Source organism: Macaca thibetana, chromosome 15 (genome assembly GCF_024542745.1).
Source record: "Macaca thibetana thibetana isolate TM-01 chromosome 15, ASM2454274v1, whole genome shotgun sequence".
NCBI classification, from domain to species: domain Eukaryota; kingdom Metazoa; phylum Chordata; class Mammalia; order Primates; family Cercopithecidae; genus Macaca; species Macaca thibetana.
The window spans coordinates 106,831,491-106,857,641 of NC_065592.1; the positions used below are offsets into that span (position 1 = coordinate 106,831,491).

The 26,151-nt window shown below is 39.0% G+C and overlaps 2 pseudogenes across 2 annotated transcripts; both read left to right on the top strand.

Annotated features, from left to right (window-relative positions):
• The first annotated feature begins 11,599 nt into the window (after positions 1-11,599).
• Positions 11,600-13,132, top strand: LOC126937914 (ATP synthase subunit alpha, mitochondrial-like; annotated as a pseudogene). The gene has a single exon (XR_007719900.1). The product of XR_007719900.1 is annotated as an ATP synthase subunit alpha, mitochondrial-like (transcript).
• Positions 13,133-20,027: 6,895 nt separating this feature from the next.
• On the top strand, positions 20,028-20,528 carry LOC126937917 (60S ribosomal protein L32-like; annotated as a pseudogene). Its single transcript, XR_007719901.1, has one exon. The product of XR_007719901.1 is annotated as a 60S ribosomal protein L32-like (transcript).
• The last annotated feature ends 5,623 nt before the right edge of the window (positions 20,529-26,151 follow it).

Here is a 26,151-nt window from a genome sequence, read left to right on the forward strand (position 1 = left end):
CACACCATTCTCCTGCCTCAGCCTCCCGAGTAGCTGGGACTACAGGCGCCCGCCACCACGTCTGGCTAGTGTTTTGTATTTTTAGTAGAGACGGGGTTTCACTGTGTTAGCCAGGATGGTCTCGATCTCCTGACCTCATGATCTGCCCACCTCGGCCTCCCAAAGTGCTGGCATTACAGGCGTGAGTCACTGCACCCGGCCAACAGGTATTTCTTTTTTTTGTGGGTTGGGGGAGACGGAGTTTCGCTCTTGTTGCCCAGCCTGGAGTGCCATCGTGCAATCTCAGATCACTGCAACCTCTGCCTCCCGGGTTAAAGCTATTCTCCTGCCTCGCCCTCCCGAGTAGCTGGGATTACAGGTGCCTGCCACCACGCCTGGCTAATTTTTGTATTATTAGCAGAGATGGGGTTTCACCATGTTGGCCAGGCTGGTCTCGAACCCCTGACTTCAGACGATCTACCTGCCTCAGCCTCCCAATGTACTGGGATTACAGGCATGAGCCACTATGCCTGGCCAGGCATTTCTTTCTATAAACCATGTACCCTGCCTCTGGCCCACCCGAGGCTCCTGGTCTTTTCCCACTCACCTCTATGGTCAGTTACTCGGCCTGTCATGACATGCGATGCTCCTCCAGGTTCGTTCTTCTCTCCTTAAAGTTTGTAGGTTCCATGAATGACATCATTTACTCCCTCAAATCCAAGTACATATTTTATTTGTGTGAATCCCCAATAAGTAAGTTCCTATGGACAGAGGCTGTGCACGTTCGTTGTTTTAGTCCTGACACCCATCACAGCGTGCCTGACAACCCAGTACCCAGCAATACAGAAAAATGCACAGACTGAATAATACAAGAAGTTGTAACCAGGATGACCCATTGAAAGTGGAGTGTATTTTTTCACTCAGTATTCACTGGGAATGGACTATACACGAGTTCCACTGCTTGGGTTGGGAATTCAGTGAAGAGCAAGAAAGACAAACTCTCTAGCCCCTGGGACTTACATTGTAGCAAGGGAGATAGTCATTAAACATATATACTATATATGGTGTCAGACAGTGACAAGTGCCATGAAGAAAATAAAGCAGGGAAGGGAGTTAGAGAGGGATAGAAGGTAAAAGTGGGCCAGCTACTCAAGGCAGTCTGGGAAGGAAGGCTTTTTGGTGGCATTAACCCTGAAGAAATGGATGTAATGAGAAAAGCCCTAGCGGCTATTTGAAAGAAAACCATTTCAAGAGGAGGAAATGGTAAGTACGGTGAAGTGGGAAAGGCTTTGGGGTATTTGAGGAGCAGGAATCAGGCCAAAGGGATTGGAGCTGAAGTTCTGATTCTAGATAGAATATAGGAGGCAGTGGCACTGCATCACTCCCACTGGAACAAGTCGTTCCAAAAGTAAAGAAATTGGAAATGTACTCGTTTTAAAGATATCAGAGAACTGTGGTGGATAGATGATTAGATGGACTACAAGTGAAGTTGAGATGACTTCCTATTTCAGGTTTCTGTTCAGACTTGCCCTAAGCTGAGGTGTTTTGCCAGGGGAAAGAGAAGACAATAGAACTTACTTTCTATGTAGCTTCATTGAAGTATGACTCATGCACCATACAATTCACTCATATAAAATTAACAGTTCAATAGTTTTTAGTGTTTTAGAGATACGTGCAACCATCACCACAGTCAACTTTTGAACATTTTTATCACCTCAGAAATAAAAGCCATGGCCGGGCGCAGTGGCTCATGCCTGTAATCCCAGCAGTTTGGGAGGCCGAGGTGGGCGGAGCACCTGAGATGTTCGAGACCAGCCTGGCCAATATGGTGAAACCCCATCTCCACTAAAAATACAAAAATTAGCCAGGCGTTGTGGCACGTGCCTGTTGTCCCAGTTACTCGGGAGGCTGAGGTAGGAGAATTGCTTGAACCGTGTACTCTAGCCTGGTTACAGGGAAAGACTCCGTCTTAGGAAAAAGAAAAAAGAAAAAAAAGCCACATGCTTCAGCTATTACTTCTTGTCTTCCTAAGCAGTAGCTAGGCTACTTTCTCCCAGTAGGTTGTCCTATTGTGGACATTTCATATGAGTGGAGTCAATAACATGTGGTCTTTCGTTACTGACTTCTTTCAGTTAACAATGTTTTCAGGGTTCTCCATGTTGTGGCATGTATCAGCTCCTCTTTCCTTTTTTTGTGAGTAAAGAAAAAACAAGATTTAACATTTTAACCACTTTCAAGTGTACAGTACACTACTGTTAACTGTATGCAAGTTGTTGTGCAATAGGTCTCTGTAACTTTTCCATCTTGCAAAATGGAAACTCTATACCCGTGGAAAAACTCCCAATGGAAACTCTACACCCGTGGAAAAACTCCCAATGGAAACTCTATACCCGTGGAAAAACTCCCCGTTTCCCCCTCTCCCCAGCTCCGGTGCTCACATTCTACTCTCTGTTTCTGTGAATTTGATTACTTTAGACAACGTATACACAGGGAATCAGGCAGCATTATTTCTTTTATGACTAACATATTTCATGTAGCACAATGTGCTCAAGGCTTATCCATGTTGTAGCATACGATAAGATTTTCTTCTTTCTTTAGGCTGAATAATATTCCAGTGAATACATGATTTATACATTAATGTATAAATACGTGTTTATATGCTAATTTGTCAGGAGATATTAGTGTTCTTCCAACTCTTGGCTATTATGAATAATACTGCAATAAAGATGAATGTGCAAATATCTTTTCAAAATCCTACTTAAAATTTTTTTTGTATATATTCAGAAGTGGGATTGCTGGACTATATGGTGGTTCTGTTTTAAATTTTTGGAAGAACTTCTGTTTTCCATAGTGGCTACACCATTTTACATTGCCACCAACAGTGCACAAGGGTTTCAATTTCTCTATATCCTTGCCAGTATTTCTTAGTTTCTGTTTCTCTTTTGTTTTTTGATAGTGATCTCGCTAAGAGATGTGAGGGGACATCTCACTGTGGTTTGATTTGCATTTCTCGGATTAGTGATAGTGAACATATTTTCATATGTTGGCCATATTGACGTCATCCTTAAAGAAATGTCTATTCAAGTCCTGTTAATAGGGTTTTTTTTTTTTCTGTCTAGTTTTGATGTTGTTGAGTTGTAGGAATTCTTTATATGATTGGATATTAACCCTTATCAGATACATGGTTTGCAATTATTTTCTTCCATTCTGTAGGTTGCCTTTTCACTCTCTTCATTATTTCCTTTCTGTGCAGAAGATGTGAAGTTTGATTTAATTCCATTTGTATATTTTTGCTTTTATTTCCTCTGCTTGTGGTGTCATATCCAAGAAATCATTGCCAAATCCAATAACATGAAGCTTCTCCCTATATTTTTATCTTACTAGATAATTTTATAATTTTATAAATTTTAGTTTTATAATTATACTTTTATAAATTACAGTTTTATAATTTTAGGTCTTACATTTAGGTCATTAATCCATTTTGACTTGTTTGTTGTTTTGAGGCAGGGTCTCTCTCTGACAACCAGGCTGGAGTGCAGTGGCATCATCACAGCTCACTGCAGCCTCAACCTTCTGGGCTCAAGCAATCCTCCTGCCTCACCCCCCACCTCTCCCAGTAGGTGGCACTACAGGGTGCACGCCACCACACCCAGGGAATTTTTTTCATTTTTTGTAGAGACAGGGGTCCTCAGCATTGCCCAGGGCTCGAGCTATCCTCCCGCCTCAGCCTCCCAAAGTGGTGGGATTACAGGCGTGAGCCACTGCACCTAGCTGTTAATTCATTCTGAAATGATTTTTGTGTATAGGTACAGGAAGGTAAGGGTCTAACTTCATTATTTTACATGTGAATATCAAGTTTTCTCAGCACCATTTGTTGAAGACACTATCTTTTCCTCATTGTATAGTCTTGATGCCTTTATGGAAGATTATTTGACCATATATGTGGGAGTTTATTTCTGGGCTCTCTATCCTGGCCCACTGGTGTACACGTGTGTCTTTATTCCAGTATTATGCTGTTTTGATCATTGTAGCTTTACACTGTTTTTTGAACTTGAGAAGTGTGAGACCTCAAGCTTTGTTTTTCTTTCTCATAATTGTCTTGACTATTTGGAATACTTGAGATTCTTAATGAAGTTTGGAATTTTTTTCTATTTCTGCAAAAAAATGAGATTTTTTTATCTCAAATTATTTAATTATCTGCAAAAAAAAAAAATAAGATTTTTATACTGACTGCACCGAATCTGTAGATTTGGAGGGTAGTATGAGCACTGTAACCATATTCTTTTCCAATCCAGGAACATAGGATGTCTTTATATTTATTTGTGTCTTCATTAATTACTTTCAGCAATATTAAGAGCATTCAGTATACAGGTCTTTTGCATCTTTGGTTAGGTTTATTCCTACGTATTTTATTCTTTTTGATGCTGTTGTAAAGGGGATTTAAAAACATTTCCTTTTCTGATTATTTATTCTTAGTGTCTAGAAATGCAACTGATTTTTGTATGTTGATTTTGTTTCCTGCAACTTTACTGAATTAGTTTATTAGTTGTAACAGTTGTCTGTGTGTGTGTGTGTGTGTGTGTGTGTGTGTGTGAAATCCTTCAGGTTTTCTACATATAGGATTATATCATCTGCAAACAGAGATAATTTTATTTCTTCTTTTCAAACTTGAATGCTTTTTACTCCTTTTTCTTGTCTAATTGCTCTGACTAGAACTTCCAGTACTGTGTTGAATAGAAGTGGCAAGACTGGGCATGCTTGCCTTGTTTCTATCTGTAGAGGGAAAGCTTGAGTATGATGCTAGCTATGGACGTTACCTATAGGGCTTTTAATATGTTGATGTAATTTTCTTTTATTTCTATATTATTGAATGTTTTTTATCATGAAAGGGTGCTGAATTTTATTAAATGCTTATTATTGCACTAATTGAGATGACCATGTGATTTTTTTACCTTTCTTTCAGCTAATATAGTGTATTGCACTGACTAATTTTTGTATGTTGAACCATCCTTGCATTCCAAGAATAAATAACACTTGGTCATACTGCACTGCTGAATTAAGTTTATGGTATTTTGTTGAGGATTTTTGCATCAATATTTAGCAAGATTATTGGTGTGTAGTTTTTTCGTGGTGTCCTTCCTTAGCATTGGTATTAAGGTAATACCGGCCTCATAAAATGAGTTTGAAAGTATTTTTTCTTTTGAAAATATTCAGAAGAGTTTGAGAAGGAGTGATGCTAATTATTCTTTAAATGTTTGGTAAAACTCATCAGTGAAATCATCTGTTCCTGGGGCTTTTCTTCATTGGGAGATTTTTGATTACTAATTCAATCTCCTCAGTTGTAGATGTGTTCAGATTTTAATTTCTTCACAATTCAGTCTTGGTAGGTAGTATATTTCTAAGAATTTATTTCTTCTAAGTTATCCAATGTACTGGAGTATAATTGTTCATAGTAGTCTCTTGTAATCTTTTTAATTCTGTGTCCTCATTTTTAATGTCTCATTTCTGATTTGTGTTACTTTAGACTTCTATTTTCTTAATTATTGAAAGAGTTTGTTAAATTTTTTATTTTTTTAAGAAAGAAACTCATTGATTTTTTTATTGTTTTGATTTATTCTCTATTTCATTTATGTTTTCTGTAGTCTGTGACCTTCCTTTTGCTGACTGTAATCTAGGACCTTCCTTTCACTAACTTTGGATTTAGTTTATTATTCTTTTTCTAGTTCTTTGAGACACAAAATTATCTGCAATTATTGATTTTGGATCTTTCTTCTTTTAAAAATATAAACATTTACTGCCACAGTTTTGGTGTATTGTGTTTTCATTTTCATTTGCTTTAAAATACTGTTAAATAGTGATTTCTTGACTCATCAAGTTGTTCAAGAGTATATTGCTTAATTTCCACATCTTTGAGAATTTTCCAGTTCAGAGTTTTCTAGTCCAGATTTCTAGTTTCATGGTGATTAGAAAATATGGTTGGTATTCTTTCATTTTTTTTTTTTTTTTTGAATTGTTAAAACTTGTTTTGTGTCCTAATATGTGCTCTGTCTTGGAGACTGTTTTATGTGCAGCTGAGAAGAATGTGTATACTAACATTGGGTAGAATAATCTTTATATATCTATTAGGTTCAATTTGCTTATAGTATTGTTCAAGTCCTTTATTTCCTTTTTGTTTTTCTTTCTGGTTGACCTATTTATTATTGAAAGAAGAGTATTGTATTCTCCTATTTTTTTTTAATCTAATTCTTCCTCTAGTTCTATCAATGTTTGCTTCATGTATTTGGCTGCTCTGCTGTTTGATGCATATATATTTATAAATGTTGTATTGTGAATTGACACTTTTATCAATATGATGTGTATTGTTTTTCTCTTGTGATAGTTTTTAACTTAATGTCTATTTTGTCTGATATATGTATGGGCACCCTTGCTATTTTGGTTACCTCTTGCATGGTATATATTTTTCTATTCCTTCATTTTCAGCCTATGTGTGTTTTCAAAGCTAAGTGAATCTCTTGTAGGTAGCATGCATTTGGATTTTTAAAACATTGATTCTGCCACTCTGTCTTTTGATTGCATAGTTTAATCCATTCACACTTAAAGTAATTATTGATAAGGAAGGGCTTACTGTTGCAATTTTGTTAATTGTTTTCAATATGTCTTAGGGTTGTTTGTCCCTCTTTTCCTCTCTTGCTGCCTTTTATTTCATTGATTTTTTTTTTTTTTTGTAGTGGTATGCTTTGAGGCCTTTCTTATTTTCTTTGGTATGTCTTCTATAGCAATTTTCTCTGTATAAAACATTTTATAGCTATAACTATTTAAACTAAAAATTTAATTCAATTGCATACAAAACCTCTACTCTTTTACCTCCAATTCACCTTACATTATCAGTGTCACAAATTATACTTTTAATATTTTGTATCCATTAATATAATTTAATAATTATGGTTATTTTATGCTTTTATTTATACCTGATTTAAAAGTGATTTATGGACCACTATTGTAGTATGACAAGATTCTGCTTTTTTTTTTTTTTTTGACAGAGTCTCACTCTGTCGCTCAGGCTGGAGTGCAGTGCTGCAATCTCAGCTCACTGCAAACTCTGCCTCCTGGGTTCACGCCATTCTCCTGTCTCAGCCTCCTGAGTAGCTGGGACTATAGGAACCCGCCACTATGCCCTGCTACTTTTTTTTTTTTTTTTTTGTATTTTTACTAAAGATGGGGTTTCACCATGTTAGCCAGAGTGGTCTCGATCTCCTGACCTCGTGATCTGCCTGCCTTGGCCTCCCAAAGTGTGGGATTACAGGCGTGAGCCACCACACCCGGCCTAGATTCTGCATTTGACTATATGTTTACCTTTACCAGAACCTTATACTTTTGTATGCTTTCAAGTTGGTATCTAGCTTTCTTTTATTTCAACTTGAAGTACTACTATTAGTAATTCTAGCAAGGCAGGTTAATGGTGATGAACTTCTTCAGCTTTTGTTTATCTGGGAAGGTCTTTATTTCTCCTTCATTTTTGAAGGACAGATTTGCTCTGTATTCTTAGTTGGCAATTTTCTTTCTCTTTCAGCCCTTTGAATATACTACCCCATTCCCTTTCAGTCTGGAATGTTCCTGCTGATGAGTTTGCTGATAATCTTATGAGAGTTCTCTTGTATATAAGTCACTTTTCTCTTGCTGCTTTCAAGATTCTCTGTCTTTGACTTTTGACTGATTATAATGTGTCATGGTGTTGGATCTTTAGGTTCATCTTAGATAGAGTCCTTCAAGCTTCTGAAATTTGGTTGTCAGTTTCCTTTTTCAGATTTGGGAAGTTTTCAGCCATTTCTTCAAGTAAGCTCTCTGCCACAGGCTACTCTTCCTCGTGCAGTCTGTGGACTCAGTTGTCATCTGCCACCACTGTCTACTTATCTTTCAACTGCCACAAATGGATTCCAAAAAAATCTCCAAAAGAAACTGTTACTATGACAAGATGGCCAACTAGACACAACCAGGAAGCTCTGCTCCCACTGAGAGAGACCAAAATATTGAGTACACCAACATATTTTGAGCCCATCTTCCGAGAGAAAATACTGAGAGTCATTAAAGAGGTGATGCAGACAACAAGGCTGAAGAGGGGGGAAGCTGGGAACCCTGCACAGGATACTTGCGTGACAGGGCTAGTTCCCAGACCTGAATGTCTCCTGGGGAAGGGATAAGTGAAGGGATGGAGGGACAGGCCACTCTCACTGTGGACCTCTGGGATCCTAGGTACATAGAACTTCACATTCTCCATGGACATATGAGCTGCCAGGGGGATCTTCAAAGAGAGTAGGCAGAGACAGGGCTTCACTGGCACGGAGTCCAGGAGCTTTTGTACATGTGGCAGCTGTGGCAGAGCATGGCCTAGACACCCATCCCCTACGGCTCCCCATCTCCGTATAAGCAACTCTAGCCTCAGCTGATTGCTGGCCCAGGAGAGAGTGTGGCTGGCTTTCTTGTGGGACTGGGAAACTTTTTTTTGTAGACCCTCCTGCCCACCAGCAGGACCCCTGCCTAGCCACCCTGCAGGAGGTGTGCACAGAGTAGCCTCTGCTGCCAAGCCTGGGTGCTTTGCTTTGCCTGAGTACCTTCCTGGTGGCCCGGGAGCACTTTGGATCCCCCAGAACAGCTAGGACCCAATCTCAAGGGTCTGGAGGATGAAGCCGAAATCAGTCCTAGCCCCCCAAAAACTACACAAATACATGGAAATTGAACAACTTACTCCAGAATAACGCCTCAGTGAACAATAAAATGAAGGAAGAAATAAAAAAATTCCTTGAAATAAATGAAAATAGGGACACAGCTTACCAAAATCTCTGGGACACAGCTAGAGCAGTATTAAGAGGCAAGTTTCTAGCACTAAGCACCTTCAGCAAGAAATTAGAAAGGTCTCAAATTAACAATGTACCTTTGCATCTAGAGGAACTAGAAAAAAAACAAGCCAACCCCAAAGTAAGCAGAAGATAATAAATACCTAAAATTAGAGAACTGAATGAAATTTAGACACAAAAATCCATACAAAAGATCAATGAAGCAAAGAGTTTTTTCTTCAAAAGAATAAACAATATTGGCAAGGTGCAGTGGCTCACCCCTGTAATCCCAGCACTTTGGGAGGCCGAGGCGGGAGGATCACAAGGTTAGGAGATTGAGACCATCCTGGCTAACACGGTGAAACCCCTTCTCTACTAAAAATACAAAAAAAATTGTGCCGGGCGTGGTGGTGGGCGCCTGTAGTCCCAGCTACTCGGGAGGCTCAGGCAGAAGAATGGCATGAACCCAGGAGGCGGAGCTTGCAGTGAGCCGAGATCACACCACTGCACTCCAGCCTGGGTGACAGAGGGAGACTCCATCTCAAAAACAAAACAAAACAAAAACAAAACGAATAAACAAAATTAATAGACCACTAGCTATATTAATCAAGAAAAAAAGAGAAGATCTAAATAAATATAATCAGAAATGACAAAGAAGACATTGCAACTGGTCCCACAAAAACACAAAAGATCCTCAGAGACTGTTATAAAGAGCTCTATGTACACAAATTAAGAAAACCTAGAGAAAATGGATAAATTCCTGGAAACACACAAACTCCCAATATTGAACCAGAAAGAAACTGAAAACTTGAACAGACCAATAAGTTCCAAAATTGTATCAGTATTAAAGAAACTGCCAACCATAAAAGAAAAAAAAAGAAAAAGAAAAAAAAAGCCCTGGACCAGATGGATTCACAGACAAATTCTCTCAGAAATAAAAAGAAGAACTCAGACAAAAAAAGAATACCAATCATATTGAAACTATTCAAAAAAATTGAAAAGGAAGGGTACCTCTCTAACTTATCCTACAAAGCCAGAATCAGTCTGATACCAAAATCTGGCAGAGACACAACAAAAAAAGAAAACTTCAGGCCAATATACCTAATGAACATAGGTGCAAAAATTCTCAACCCAATACTAGCAAACTGAATCCAGCAGCACATCAAAAAGTTAATTTACCACAATAAGGCAGGCTTTACTCCTGGGATGCAAGGCTGGTTGAACATATGCAAATCAATAAATGTGATCCACCACAGTAACAGAATTAAAAGCAAAACCATATGATCCTCTCAGTAGATGCAAAAAAAAGCTTTCAACAAAATCCAACATCCCTTAATGATAAAAGCCCTCAACAAACTAGGCATCTAAGGTACATACCTCAAAATAATAAGAGCCATCTATACCAAACCCATCATACTGACTGGGCAAAAGCCAGAAACAGTCCCCCTAAGAACAAAAACAAGACAATGATGCCTACTCTCACTGCTATTATTCAATGTAGTACTAGCAATCCTAATCAGAGCAATTAGGCAAGAGGAAGGAATAAAAGACATCCGTGGCTGGGCATGGTGGCTCATGCCTATAATCCCAACACTTTGAAAGGCCAAGGCGGGCAGATCATGAGGTCAGGAGATCAAGACCACCCTGGCTAACACGGTGAAACCCTGTCTCTACTAAAAATACAAAAACAAAAACAAAAAACAAACAAACAGAAAAGACGCCACATAGTAAAAGAAGAGGTCAAATTGTCTGTCTTCACTGACAGTACGATTTTCTCTTTTTTTTGAAACTGAGTCTCCCTCTGTTGCCCAGGCTGGAGTACACTGGCACCATTTCACCTCACTGTAGCCTCTGCTTCCTGGGTTCAAGTGATTCACCTGCCTCAGCCTCCAGAGTAGCTAGGATTACAAGCATTCACCACCATGCCTAGCTAATTTTTGTATTTTTTAGTAGAGATGGGGTTTCACCACGTTGGCCAGGCTGGTCTTGAACTCCTGACCTCAAGTGATCTGCCCGCCTTAGCCTACCAAAGTGCTGATATTACAGGTGTAAGCCACCATGCTTGGCCACTGATAATATGATTCTATATCTAGAAAACCCTAAAGACTCTGCCAAAAGGCCCATCAAACTGCTAAATGACTTCAGGAATGTTTCAGAATACAAAAATGATGTACAAAAATCAATAGCATTTATATATATAACTGAGTACCTCAGCCTCGAAATACATTTTTAAACTATTTTTTCCCTCTCCTTCCTAATCTCAGAATGTAGCCTCGTAGTGTAAGATTCGTTACGCCCTTTCCCAACAGACACATCTGTGCACAGTGCTTGCCCATCTAACTATGTGCTTGCTTAGAAATTCCAGGAGCCAATTTTGAAGCAAATCAGGCAGAGAGACCCAGCCGCAGATCTTCCCACTCAAGGGGAGTTGTGCCCAAGTCAGGATGATGCAAATCAGATCTCTAGATGGGCGATGACTTGAGATAACTATGGGAACAAGACATGCAGCTATGCACTCCCTTTTCACTACTCATGTTCATATCCCCATACCTTTTTCCTTCTTAAATCCCTTCACTCAGCCCAGAAGGCTGAGATGGCTCTTTTAAGGCTTATGCCCAGACATTCTCCCATCTGCTAGCATTTGACCAACAAAAGTTGCTTTCCTTTCACCACACCTCAGTTCTCATGCTTTGACTTCTGAGAGGAGAGCAGCTGGATTTGAGCTGGTTACATATACACCAATAATGTTCAAGCTGAGAGCCAAATCAAGAACACAATCCCATTTACAGTAGCCACACACAAAAATGAAATATCTAGGAATACAGCTAATCAAGAAGGTTAAAGATCTCTACAAACCTGACAACGTTGGTGTTGTCGTGTTTGGAAATGATAAACTAATTAAGGAAGGAGATACAGTGAAGAGGACAGGAGCCATTGTGGACGTTCCAGTTGGTGAGGAGCTGCTGGGTCGTGTAGTTGATGCCCTTGGTAATGCCATTGATGGAAAGGGTCCATTTGGTTCCAAGACCCATAGGCGAGTTGGTTTGAAAGCCCCTGGAATCATTCCTTGAATTTCAGTGCGGGAACCAATGCAGACTGGCATTAAGGCTGTGAATAGCTTGGTGCCAATTGGTCATGATCAGCGTGAGCTGATTATTGGTAATGGACAGATTGGGAAAATCTCAATTTCTGTTGACACAATCATTAACCAGAAACGTTTCAATGATGGATCTGATGAAAAGAAGAAGCTGTACTGTATCTATGTTGCTATTGGTCAAAAGAGATCCACTGTTGCCCAGTTAGTGAAGAGACTTACAGATGCAGATGCCATGAAATACACCATTGTGGTGTCAGCTATGGCCTCAGATGCTGCCCCACTTCAGTAACTGACTCCTTACACTGGCTGTTCCATGGGAGAGTATTTTAGAGACAATGGCAAACATGCTTTGATTATCTGTGATGACTTATCCAAACAGGCTGTTGCTTACCATCAGATGTTTCTGTTGCTCTGCCAACCCCCTGGTCATGAGGCCTATCCTGGTGATGTGTTCTACCTACACTCCCGATTGCTGGAGAGAGCAGCCAAGATGAACAATGCTTTTGGTGCTGGCTCCTTGACTGCTTTGTCAGTCATAGAAACACAGGCCGGTGATGTGTCTGCTTACATTCCAGTGAATGTCATTTCTATCACTAACAGACAGATTTTCTTGGAAGCAGAATTGTTCTACAAAGGTATCCACCCTGCCATTAATGTCGGTCTGTCTGTGTCTCGTGTCGGATCTGCTGCCCAAACCAGGGCTATGAAGCAGGTGGCAGGTACCATGAAGCTGGAATTGGCCCAATATTGTGAGGTCACTGCTTTTGCCCAGTTCAGTTCTGACCTCGATGCTGCCACTCAACAACTTTTGAGTTGTGGTGTGTGTCTAACTGAGTTGTTGAAGCAAAGACAGTATACTCCCATGGCTATTGAAGAACAAGTAGCAGTTATCCATGTGAATGTAAGGGGCTATCTTGAGAAACTGGAGCCCAGCAAGATTACAAAATTTGAGAATGCTTTCTTGTCTCATGTTGTCAGCCAGCACCAAGCCCTGTTGGGCACTATCAGGGCTGATAGAAAGATCTCAGAAGAATCAGATGCAAAGCTGAAAGAGATTGTAACAAACTTCTTGGCTGGATTTGAAGCTTAAAATCCTATGGATTCACATCAAATGCCAGTTCAGTTTTGTCATTGTTTATTCTAGTAAATTAGTTTTATTTGTGAAAGGGTTACTCTCATACTCCTTATGTACAGAAATCACGTGAAAAATAAAGATTCCATAATGTGAAAAAAAAGATCGCTACAAGGAGAACTGCCAATCACTGCTGAAAGAAATCACAGATGACACAAATAAATAAATTTTTTAAAAATTCCATGCGGATGGATTGGAAGAATCCATATTGTTAAAATGGCCATGCTGCCCAAAGCAGTTTAAAGATTTAATGTTATAACCATCAATGTCAGTTTTCACAGAACTAGAAAAAAACTATTCTGAAATTCATATAGAACCAAAAAAAAGTCCGAATAGCTAAAGCAATCCTAAGCAAAAAGAACAAGCCTGGAGGCATCACACTACCCAACTTCAAACTATACTATAAGGCTACAGTAAGCAAAACAGCTTGGTACTGATACCAAAAAGACAGATGAATGGAACAGAATAGATAATCCAGAAGTGGTTCTATACCTATAGCCATCTGCTTTTTGACAAAGCCCACAAAAAATGGGAAAAGGACACCCTATTCAATAAATAGTGCTGGAATAACTAGCTAACCATATGCAGAAGAATGAAACTGGACCCCTACCTTTCATCATATACAAAAATTAACTCAACATGAATTCAAGATTTAAATTTACAACCTCAAACTATAAGAATCCTGGAAGAAAACCTAGGAAAAATAGTATTCTGGACATGAGCCTTGGCAAAGAATTTTTGGCTAAGTCCCCAAAAGCAGTTGCAACAAAACCAAAAACTGACAAGTGGGACCTAATTAGATTAAAAAGCTTCTGCTCATCAAAAGAAACTGTCAGTAGAGTAAACAGACAACCTACATAATAGGAGAAAATATCTGCAAACTGTGAATCCAACAAAGGTTTAATATCCAGAACCTATGAGGAACTTAAATCAAGAAAAAACAAACAAATAACCTCATTAAAAAATGGGCAAAGGACATGAACAGATACTTCTCAAAAGAAGACATATAAGCGGCCAACAAATGTATGAAAAAATGTCCAACATCACTAATCATCAGAGCAATGCAAATCAGAACCACAGTAAGATACCATCTCACTCCAGTCAGAATGGCTATTATGAAAAGGTCAAAAAACAACAGATGCTGGTGGGGCTGTGGATAAAAGGAATGCTTATAAACTGTTGAGGGGAATGTGAATTGGTTCAGTCATTGTGGAAAGCAATTGAAGATTTCTCAAAGAACTTAGAACTACCATTTAACCTACCAATCCCATTATTGGGCATATACCCAAGGGAAAATAAATCATTCTACCAAAAAGACACATAGACTTGTATGTTCATAACAGCGTTATTCACAATAGCAGAGACATGGAATTAACCTGGGTACTTATCAACAGTAGATTGAATTTTTAAAATGTAGTACATATACACCACAGAATACTACACAGCCATAAGAAAGAATGAATTCATATTCTTTTCAGAATCGTGGATACAACTGGAGTCCGTAACCCTAAGTAAATTATTATAATATAGGAATGGAAAACCAAATACAGCTTGTTCTCACTTGGAAGGGGAAGCTAAACACTGAGTACACATTGATATAAATATGGTAACACTAGACACTGTGAACTACTAGAAGGGGCGGGAGGGGGGATGGGTTGAAAAACTACCTGTTAGGTAATATGCTCACTACCTGAGTGATGGAATCTATATCCTAAACATCAGCATTACAGCACATACCTGTGTAAAAAACTTGCAGGTATATCCCCTGCATACAAAATAAAAGTCAAAATTATTTTTTTTAAAAAGAAATTGTTGTCATTACAGGAAGTGGTAGATAGTTTGGGTTTCTAGGCTGTTTCTGAATCATAGGGGAGTCCATGTGATTCTGTTTGACATAAGTATCCCTGCTCAAAACATTCTGGAAGGAATCAACTTCATACATGGAGACATCTGTCATCTCTCTGAGGTAGAGAAAGCTTTCCAGGATATAAATGTTACTTGTATGTTCCATATTGTCTTTTATGTTATGTCGGGGTGGAAACAATGGAATAAAAAACTGGTTGAAGAAATCAATGTGGCGGGGGGACACAGGCAATGTCCTCCAGGCTTGCAGGAGGATAAGAGTAATAAAATTAGTTTACACTAGTGCTTTTAATGCATATTTGGAGGTGAAATGGTCAGAAATGAAGATGAATCTCTGTATTTCTTAACTCTTCACCTCTATAGCGATCACTACTCTCAGACAAAATTGACTGTGGACAAAAAGATGGTGGAAGTGAATGGTGTTTTTCCTCCCCTACATCCCTAACATCCTGAATCCCTTCCCTTAAGTCTGTGACCACTGGGATACTTGGTCCCACTAGGATAGCTTTTTTCCACTGTGATTCCTCATCTACATGTTCAGTGTTGTCAGAAGAATGATGTTCTTTTCCAGATAGATGAATTACACAGCATTTAAATTTATCTTATTTCATTTTTTATGAGAAGTTATAAAATTGGAATAAAAAGCAGAAACAAGGAAAGGGATCTTCTGAAGTATACATTTTATAAGATCCAAGGAATTAGTACCTGGAAAAATAAACTGTAATATTTAAAATTAGTTTATATATGGAGATAATTATGTTTCTTGCTAACATGCCTATCACCCTACTGATTCTCAATTTGAAATAAGCATTATAACTTTTATATGTCTGAATATGAAATTTTACAACTTTGACAGAAGAGGCCAGAGAACTAGCTTGCTCTTTTCCCACCATGTAGGAATAAAACAAGAAATCAGCAGTCTGCAGTCAGTAGTTACTGGAACTCAAATATAATGATGCCTTGATCTTGGACTTCCCAGCCACCAGAACTATGAGAAATAAATATTCCTTGTTTAAGCCACCCACTTTATGGTAATTTGTTACATCAGCCTAAACTGATTAAGACAAAAATGCTAAGAAACAGAAGGACCACAAAGTAAAATTCTGTAACTCATTCTAGAGTTTTAGATCTACTACAAAGCTCTAGAATCCAGTAGGTCTTCATGGACTGAATATAGTACCAGCAAGGGGGATGTGGACATGAGCCAGATCCTAACACAAAGGATATTTGCCCTCAAACCTCCTTTATGGTTCCTCCCAGGAGTGTGCAGCCCAGAATGAAGGTTTGATGGAGTGACTGGTGCCACAGGTATGAGCAATCGGTTCATAATTGGGGCAACAGTTTGGAATCAAAGAATCATGATTGTTCTTGTAAATTATACTTATGGACCAAAGAGGCACATTGGGCTCAGAACATAGCAATTTTTCTCCTAGGTCTGTCAGCCTGTATATCTTTTACAGGCCAGGTATGTCAAGAGTCTACATGTGAGAGAGGTCTTAAAATCCATACAGTATACATTTTGTACACAATTTCAGAATTCATAACAGATTATGCTCAAGATACTGCATTTTGTCTAGTGTGTTTTTACATTATAATTTCACAGGGTAACAGCTTCTCATTTTCAATGCCAGGTTACTTTTATGTGATAGTCACATTTTGTACCAATCTGGTGTTCAGATTTTATATTGCTTGATATGATTTTTTTTTAAGTGCATAATCACTTTCTTAAAGTTTCTGTTTAAAAACTTACAGGAAGCATGACACAATATAAATTATATTAGAGATGGAATATTTAATATCCCCTAAAATACCAAATAACTTACCAGTATCCCAGTATTTAAATATACAGTTGATAACTCAAAGTAATTTATGACTGTTTCTTTGTAATCATTTTGATGTCACAGGTTGTTTAAGGCTTAATGATGATTAAGAACATTTAGTGAATTTATGCACACTTTAATGAATTGATTTAACATTTCAGCTGTTTATGTGCAAGGACCCATAAAATTATCAATTTAAATGACTTGAGAATTAAAATATAATAGTTTATTCTTGGAGCATTACTTTTTCTCTCTCCAGTTATTGATCAGGCTACCAAATGCTTTTTTAAAAAAATCTGTGTTTTAAATATTTTTATGTATTTACTTATTTTGAGATGGAGTTTCACTCTTGTCACCCAGGCTGAAGTGCAATGGCATGGTCTTGGCTCACTGCAACCTGCGCCTCCCGGGTTCAAGTGATTCTCCTTTGTCAGCCTCCTGAGTAGCTGGGATTACAGGCACCCGCCACCACACCTAATTATTGTATTTTCAGTAGAGATGGGGTTGCAACATGTTGGCCAGGCTGGTTTCAAACTCCTGACCTCAGGTGATCCACCTGCCTTGGCCTCCCAAAGTGCAGGGATTACAGGCATGAGCCACCATGCCGGCCTAAATATTTTTACATGAGATTGTGGATGATAATCTCATTTTGGGTAGATTTGTATTTTGGGTAGATTTGTATTATGGGTAAACTTTTATCAGTGATCCTGATTTTAAAAGAAGAAAATAATTTTTTTTTTCTGGTTATGATTAGCATTTTTCATTAATTACCAGCTTTAGTTAAGGTAGCTTCATTTAATTCATACATTTTATTTGTTAATGCATGGTGCAATTAAAACAATAGTTACAATGTCATGAAGGACCTGTGCCAAGAATCAGATGGCACCACATAGCCATCATTACCTATGACAATGCTACTTTTAAATTCTCTTTTTTTTAATGAGACTATTGAGGCTCTGAGATGTTAAGTAACTTTCCCAAGAATACACAGCTAGTCGATTCAGATTTATAAGGCCACAAAGCCTGAGTTCTCAGTTACTACTCTGCTCACTGGAACTTGTGGGAGCAAATTCTAATAAACTTACAGCTCTTCTTCCCCAAAAGATCTTAGCTCAGAGAGGAAGGAGACCTCTATACTGCAGAGCTAAGGTTTTAAGTAGGTCGTGCTTGACTTCCGGGGCATGTGACATGTGAATACAACTGGTTTTATGATGATAAAATCATCAGCACTCTCATGGAGCATCTTGTGTTTCTCAGGGCATGAGAACCAACCATCTGCAGCATAAGGTAAATTTTTAACTCATAAGTCAATGAGATTGTTATTGCTACAGATATCACCATATTATCTGGCAGGTAATTCTTATTGAAATATCATAAAGGGCAAGTATTGTGACAACTTTTCTCCATGATTAATAAAACAAACAGATAATTTTTACAATACTAATCCTTGCTATGTTTCTTAATAAAATGTTCTTGATTACTTAAAGTCCTATTAAATTAAAAATCAGATTTTTGCAACATGTAGAAGCCTCTTTTAAAAGAAACTATAGTATTATTCTATATTGTATTTCTGTAGGTATAATATCACACCACCATAATCTGCATGGTCTAATAAAATAATAAATTGTTTCTCAATAAATAACTTTCCCACAATATAGAAACATTGGCAATGTTTTGTTTTTTTTGTTGTTGTTGTTTGTTTGTTTTGTTTTGAGATGGAGTCTCGCTCTGTCACCCAGGCTGGAGTGCAGTGGCTCGATCTCGGCTCACTGCAACCTCCACCTCCTGGGTTCAAGTGATTCTTTTGCCTCAGTCTCCTGATTAGCTGGGACTACAGGCGTGTGCCACTATGCCAGGCTAATTTTTTGTATTTTTAGTAGAGACGGGGTTTCACCTTGTTAGCCAGGATGATCTGGAACTCCTGACCTCATGATCTACCTGCCACAGCCTCCCAAAGTGCTGGGATTACAGGTGTGAGCCACCGCACACAGCCGGCAATGTTTTTTAACTTGTAGTTTAGTCTTCAGACCCTCTCAAATTACTTACTGAATTAAAGTATGCCTTTTATAAGAAACAACATTCCAGTAATATAAAAAAAATTCGGATCTCTTCTTTTACTTTCCATTTAACTTAAGGTACATTTTGGAGGGCATTCTTGTGCTTGCTTCATGGAACCTCACTTGCTTTTAGGTGAATTCAAAATTCTGATGTTAATCCCTTGTATTAGGGTTCTCTTGAGGAACATAAGTAATAGGATATATGTATATATGAAAGAGAGTTTATTAAGGAGTATTGACTTACACGATCACAAGGTAAAATCCCATGATAGGCTGTCTGCAAATTGAGGAGCAAGCAAGCCAGTGGTGGTTCAGTCTGAGTCCCCAAACCTCAAAAGTAGGGAAGCTGACAGTGCAGCGTTCAGTGTGTGACCAAAGGCTCGAGAGCCCCTGGAAAATCACTGGTGTAAGTCCAAGAGTCCAAAAGCTGAAGAACTTGGAGTCTGATGTTCGAGGGCAGGAAGCATCCAGCATGGGAGAAAGATGAAGGCTGCAAGACTCAGTAGTCCGCTCTTCCATCTTCTCCTGCCTCCTTGCTGGCAGCTGATTAGATGGTGCCCACCAGGTTGAGAGTGGGTCTGCCTCTCCCAGCCCACTGACTCAAACGTTAATTTCCTTTGGCAACACCCTCACAGACACACCCAGGAACAATACTTGGCATCCTTCAATCTAATCAAGTTGTCACTCAGTATTAACCATCTTCTTACTGAGCAGTTGACTCAATAACATTGCCAGAGAACTCTGTTAACAGAAGCATTGTTTGTTGTCCTAAGTCTGTCATAATATGCTGTATAACCTTTCAAGAAACATTTAAAATGTCCTCTTTCAAGCAATGAAATGAGCATTCCTTGAATTGAAAGAACTTGAGCCTCCTTGATGTGTTGCCTGACACGGTGGGAAAGGTGAGCCCCTGAGTGGGGGACTCATCCCGGATCCCATTCTCTCACAGGTTTGTGAAAGCGGAAGTCACTTTCCTTCTGACCTTGGCATGCATCCTGCTTCAAGAATGGAGCTGGAGGCATATCCATTCTGATTACAAAGAAAATTTAAGTCACTCTCCTACAGAATTTTAATTTCAATAATTGTTTTAGTAATTTGCAAGTATGTGGCATGTTTTGTCTTAACTAATAGAAAAAGTGTCCTTTTTCAAAAAGAGAAGTGTTAATATAATAATAATAGTAATGACTTCACAGGGTGTGTGTGTTGCGTTCCAAGCACTTTAAACATATGAACAATTTAATCCTCTCTTCCTGGGCGCTGCCTATGGAGGTGGCAGCCGTCTCCTCCTTGGCATCATGGCCGCCCTCGGACCCCTTGTGAAGGCCAAGATCATCAAAAAAAGAACCAAGAGGTTCATCCGGCACCAGTCAGACCGATATGTCAAAATTAAGCGTAACTGGTGGAAACCCAGAGGCAGTGACAACAGGGTTCGTAGAAGATTCAAGGACCAGATCTTGATGCCCAACATTGGTTATGGGAGCAACCAAAAAAAAAAAGCACATACTGCCCAGTGGCTTCCGGAAGTTCCTGGTCCACAACGTCAAGGAGCTGGAAGTGCTGCTGATGTGCAACAGATCTTACTGTGCCGAGATTGCTCACAATGTTTCCTCCAAGAACCGCAAAGCCATCATGGAAAGAGCTGCCCAACTGGCCATCAGAGTCACCAACCCCAATGCCAGGCTGCGCAGTGAAGAAAATGAGTAGACAGCTCGTGTGCACGTTTTCTGTTTAAATAAATGTAAAAACTGCCAAAAAAAAAAAAAGAAATTTAATCCTCACAGTAGTCCTTGGAGGATGATATCATCCTGATTTTGCAGATGAGACCACTGAGGCACAGAAAGGCCAAGCCTTATATGGCAGAGCTGGGATTTGAACCCAGGATGTCTGGCTCTTCATGCTGTTAGTTCACATTCTTAACTGTGGGCCAGATGTATGTAATTGGCTATCAAACGTGGTTCTGACACAAAATTCTACATCTAAATTCCAGTGTCCATTTTACATTTCTGCTAACCTGACGGGGGGAAATCTTTTATTTTAATATGACCAGGGATCCACATTTTGAGAAATATCGCCAGTGCAGTCCTGACGGCCACTTCTTCATTCTTAAGCACCTGGGAGGAAACTGTTCAGAAGTGATTTGTTAACGAAATGGTAAAATCAACTCTGCCCTTGCTGATGAGTCAAGAATAATTACCAACGACTGAGTCCAGCCTCATGACCACTTTCTTGAGTGACATTTAGTTTGCATCCTAATTTGAAGTTTACAATTCTGGCAAGATATTGGACAGCTGCATGGATAATTTTGTTCACAAATATAGATGCAAAGCTCTATGCTGCGTTAAAGCTATTTTAAAGAGCATACTTTAGGACTAGTGTTTATTTCCTTGTGTCTAAATTTCCTGTTTTGCATTTGCTTCAGCTAAGATTGTTTTGGGCCAAACTTATCTTCCTACACAGACCCTTGGTATCATGTAAATCAAAATAGTCATTAAAACACAGGCATATCTAATTATATGACTCTTATTGTCACTACATTGAAGTTTTTCTAACATTCTTAAATTTTGTCTACATAATGAATATGTTTTTAACAGGAAAAAAAAACTATATGTTTGATTGCCTGCTTATTTAAATAAAAAGAGAAAGAAGAGATAGAAGAATTATGTACTCTTTATTGGTTGCCAAACAATAAAAATATTTTTTTTGGGAAAAAAAGTAAACCCCATTGTTTCTTTGAACGTGCTTGTTCTTTCAGCTCAGTCCTAAGAGTGGATGATTACTGAGCACAGGGCCCTGAGATGAACTGAGGGACTCGCATCTCATTCAAGCCTCACAAAGCAGTGGAAGTATTAACGTTTCCTTCATTTTATAAAGAGCACACTGAGACTAAGAACAGTTGATTAGTTTGCCCAAGTTCTCAAGAGTAGTAAAATTTTAGCCATTAATTTAAAACAGACCATCTGGAGGTAGACTAGAGCTGAAAATGATCTCAATTAAAGGAAGGAATTCTGTCACTTTGTGGAGTTTTATGAAGAGATAAGATAGAAACCAACTTACTGAGTATTAAACAAAAGGCTATTTCCCAAAAACATCCTTCCACGTTCATTCTTCAATCAGTAAAGTTTTACTATGGTTAAGGCAGAAAAAGGGTTAGACACAATTCCTTTCTTCAAGAAGCTTAGAGGTTAATAGGGACACTACAATATTCGTGACACAACTTAAAAGCTATATAAAAATGGTATAGAAAGGTAAAGATTTCTCTGTGGAAGAGGTATAAAAAAGAAAATATTTTCCTCATGATAAGCTTGAAGGTTCTTCCTCCCTGAGAGGCTTAAAGAAGTCTTCATGATGGAGATCTAGAATCCATCTTTAGTTGGTTAGTGTGTGCACATGTGAGAGAGAAGGCCATGCTAGGCCTGATCCAAGAATGAGGCTGGAAATGGGTGTACTTTTAAGAAAATGAATAAATAAATAAATGATCTTGTTTGCGTAGGAGCCTGGAAGAGACTAATGGAAGCTGTGAATAGAAAGACCCTTTGAAGCCAATTTGGAGATGGCCTTGAAAACGAGGGAAGTATAGAATTTTCTTAAAAAGAAAATAAGAAACCTTTAAAGGATTGTATCTGGGGAGAGGCAAGATAATAACAAAATCTTCGAGGAGAGAATAAGCCCTTACCTCACTGCTGTTCACCTTGAGGGCTTACCCTTCACAGCATGCGCCCCTGTTCCTGGCCCTCCCTGTCGCCTAGGCGGAGTTCACTGTTAGCCCTTGTCAAGTGTGATCACCAGCTGGCTTGTCTACCTCTTCTTATCAGTGATTGGGCAGTCTTGATACTGAGCTTCCCAGCTGTGGACCCACAACTAAATTAATGTAAGACCCAAAGGTCTGAAATGCCCTTTAAGATGCTGCCCTTGAGAATAAAGAATGTTACATACCAGCAGAGGGTGTTAGGTTTATGCAAGAAGAAGATGGTGTGGTGGAAAAAATCTGAGAGTAAGAAAACTAAGAGAAGAGAAAATAATAAGAACAGTGATCATTTGTATTAAATAATGAGAGTGAAAATAGGGCTAACAGTATTTTACAGGTGCAGTGGGTCACAGGTTGTTGACATGTAACCAACAAGAATTGGACTACATGGCTGCAACCCTTTGTCTGCAAAAGCTCACATGTATTGGCTAGTAATGTTCAAGTAATTAACAGAGGACATTAATCAGTTAAATATCTATCTGCACATGTTTTCTCTAAAAAATTTCAGGTCTCTGCTGGACATGGTGGCTCATACTTGTAATCCCAGCATTTTGAGAGGCTGAGGCGGGTGGATCATGAGGTCAGGAGATTGAGACCATCTTGGCTAACACGGTGAAACCTCGTCTCTACTAAAAATGCAAAAAAAATTATTCGGGTGTGGTGGTGGGCGCCTGTAGTCCCAGCTACTCGAGAGACTGAGGCAGGATAATGGCGTGAACCTGGGAGGCGGAGCTTGCAGTGAGCCGAGATCATGCCACTGCACTCCAGCCTGGGCGACAGAGTGAGACACTGTCTCAGGAAAAAAAAAAAAAAAAAAAAAATTTGGGTCTCTATTTTTTTCTGCTAATACTTCTGGCTTCAAGGATAGAGTCAAGAGAACTGAGACCAGGAATTGCAACCATTGCAATCAGGCAAATCCCCACAAAGTCCCAGGTCAGAGAGTCAAGAGAGAGACAGCTAAACAATGGGACTATACCCACCTATGACATGACCTTTTAAAACATCTCTTTTTTTTGTGCTTCTTTAGATGGATAGAAGTGAACTTATGTCTATGCTTTGATTTTTGCAAAATTCTTAGGCTGTAAAAGATATAGTTGTGACTAGGAGACTAACTCTCATTTACCTCAGTCCTAAATTCAGTGTGTTCAGTATAACATTGAGGAAATAAATATCATAATAATGATTTCAGGAGTGACATATTAACTCCATATTTTTGAAAGAAAGTGTGGTCAGGCTCTGTGCTAAAAAAAATTCTACCTACTGATGTTCCAAAAGTGTGTCATGAGATGATCTGTTATACTGAAAACTAGATTTCTGTGAATGCGGAATGACTTTTGTGTCCTTTTCTTTCCATATTCAAATCTTATTTCACTTCTATGAGATTTCCCCTTATTTATGGGTTTCTTTAATCATATGCATAATTTTTATGTTGACATCTAGTAAAGGTATACACTTTTGTTTCATTTTTAGCATGGACCTAAGAAGCTCTTCCATCATAATCTATGGCTTTCATTACTGATTCTGTTTATAGATAGGATACAAAGATAATATAAAAATCAAAAACAAGTTGTAAACAAATTATTTTTAAAATTAGATTTTTCTCTTCAACTTAAATATTTCACCCTTCCAAAGGGTGAGGGAAGGGGGAAAGATGAAAGTGGCAGAATTAATGTAGAAATAAAGTGTTTGGAGCAGAGCTTGGGTTTTTTTCCCATAGAGCGAATACTAAATTTTATCAGTATAATGATCCATCACAGTTTAAAGAAGCAACACATTTTCTGATTACAATGATAACTTTTAACATATCTAACATTTTAACATATCTATATCTTCTAATACATTAGACTTGAAAAATTCTGTAGTGGTTGCCTGTCTCAGCATTTTGCAAGCATCATCCTTGCTGTACCAAAACAGAGTTCACAAATTTTGGAAAGATGTGTGAGTGGCTGTACCTCTTCTGGGACTAGACAACTGACAGCAACGACTATACGTGCAAGTAGTCGTTCTCTGATGAGCTGAAACAGTCACTCATATCACTTCCCATGCTCTGTGGTTCACATGAGGAGCGCTGGTAGAGAAAGGCAGCTCTAGATCTTTGTAAGAAGGTAATAAGACACCAAACTGCTCTTCAATGGCAAGTGTTAATCTAATACATCTCTCCAAGGAGGGGCTGACGATGGGAGTTGAAAGCCACCAGATAGCAAGCACCCTGTGGCTCTCAAAATGAATGGGAAGTTACTTACACAAAGTTGGTGCCCCCCATACCTGTCTGGAGGCCTGGCTGAAGAGCCAATCCTAGTGTGCCCCTCCTATCATCGTGGCCACTCTAGGAGCCAGCCCCAGCCACAGGTTCCCTGCTAGGCAAGAGCTGTCATACTTCTACAAACTTCGAGTAGACTTAAAGTTTTCCTTTTGTCTTCTTCACCAGAGAAAGAAAAAGTTTACTTTTGGACAGGTTGCACTAAAGCACTTTAGATGTTCTCTTTTCTCTGGTGGAAGCCTGTGTCTTAGGAGACATGGGGAGCCTGCTGCTGGCTCACCTGTCATAGAACTGGATCGTGAAGCTTTCATCTGGTTTTTCCCAGGTGGGCATTTTAAACTTCTGCTTCAAAGTCTGTCTTTGTACTTTTAATAAATAAGACATTTTTACTGATGGAATCTGCAAGACAGGTTTGAAGGAAAAAATAAATGTCTCAAAGTGAAAGTCTATTTTTTCCATAAAGATGATATCATGAACAGTCATGTAAAAAACGTATTAAAAATAGCCTTTTTGAGTTGGGGATCTATTATGTTCAGTAGCTAAACTATAACACAGAAGACCACATGGAGCACATACATGAAATATTGTTGAGGTGGCCATTTGGAGTCCTGAGTTCTAGTAAGGACTCCACTTCAATTGGTCACATGATCAAGGATGGGCACATCACTTCTCCAGGACTTACGGTCTTCGTCTCTAAAGTGAAGGCTGAATATTACAGGTGCCCTTAAAGCCGCAAAGCATCACACATTTCACACCTGTTTACCCTCTCTTTCTCTTAGATAACACTTTTTCTCTTTTTTCTTTCATCAAAATGCCAGCGTCTCCTCTCCCCGTCTCATTCTTAGCTTCCTACTTCACCAGAAAACTGAAGCAATCGAAAAAGAATGTCCATGAGCTTCCAACATCACGTTGGCTTGTGGCTGTGATCTGAATGTGTCTCCTCCACAATTCAGGTATTGAAACTTAATGGCCAGTATGACAGTATTGAAAGATGGGCCTTTAAGGCCATGAGGACTCCTCCCTCATCAAAGGGATAAAGGTCTTTATAAACAAGGCTTCACACAGCATCTGGCCCTCTCGCCATGCTACCTTCTGCCAGGTGAGAATGCAGTGAGAAGGACCTCACCAGATGCCAAATGCTGTCTCCTTGATCCTGAACTTGTCAGCCTCTAGAACTGTGAGAAAATACATTTCTTTTCTTTTCTTTTCTTTTTGAGACAGTTTCACTCTTGTTGCTCAGGCTGGAGGGCAATGGCACAATCTTGGCTCACTGTAACCTCCACCTCCCAGGTTCAAGGGATTCTCCTGCTTCAGCCTCCCAAGTAGCAGGGATTACAGGTGTGCGCCACCACGCCTGGCTAATTTTG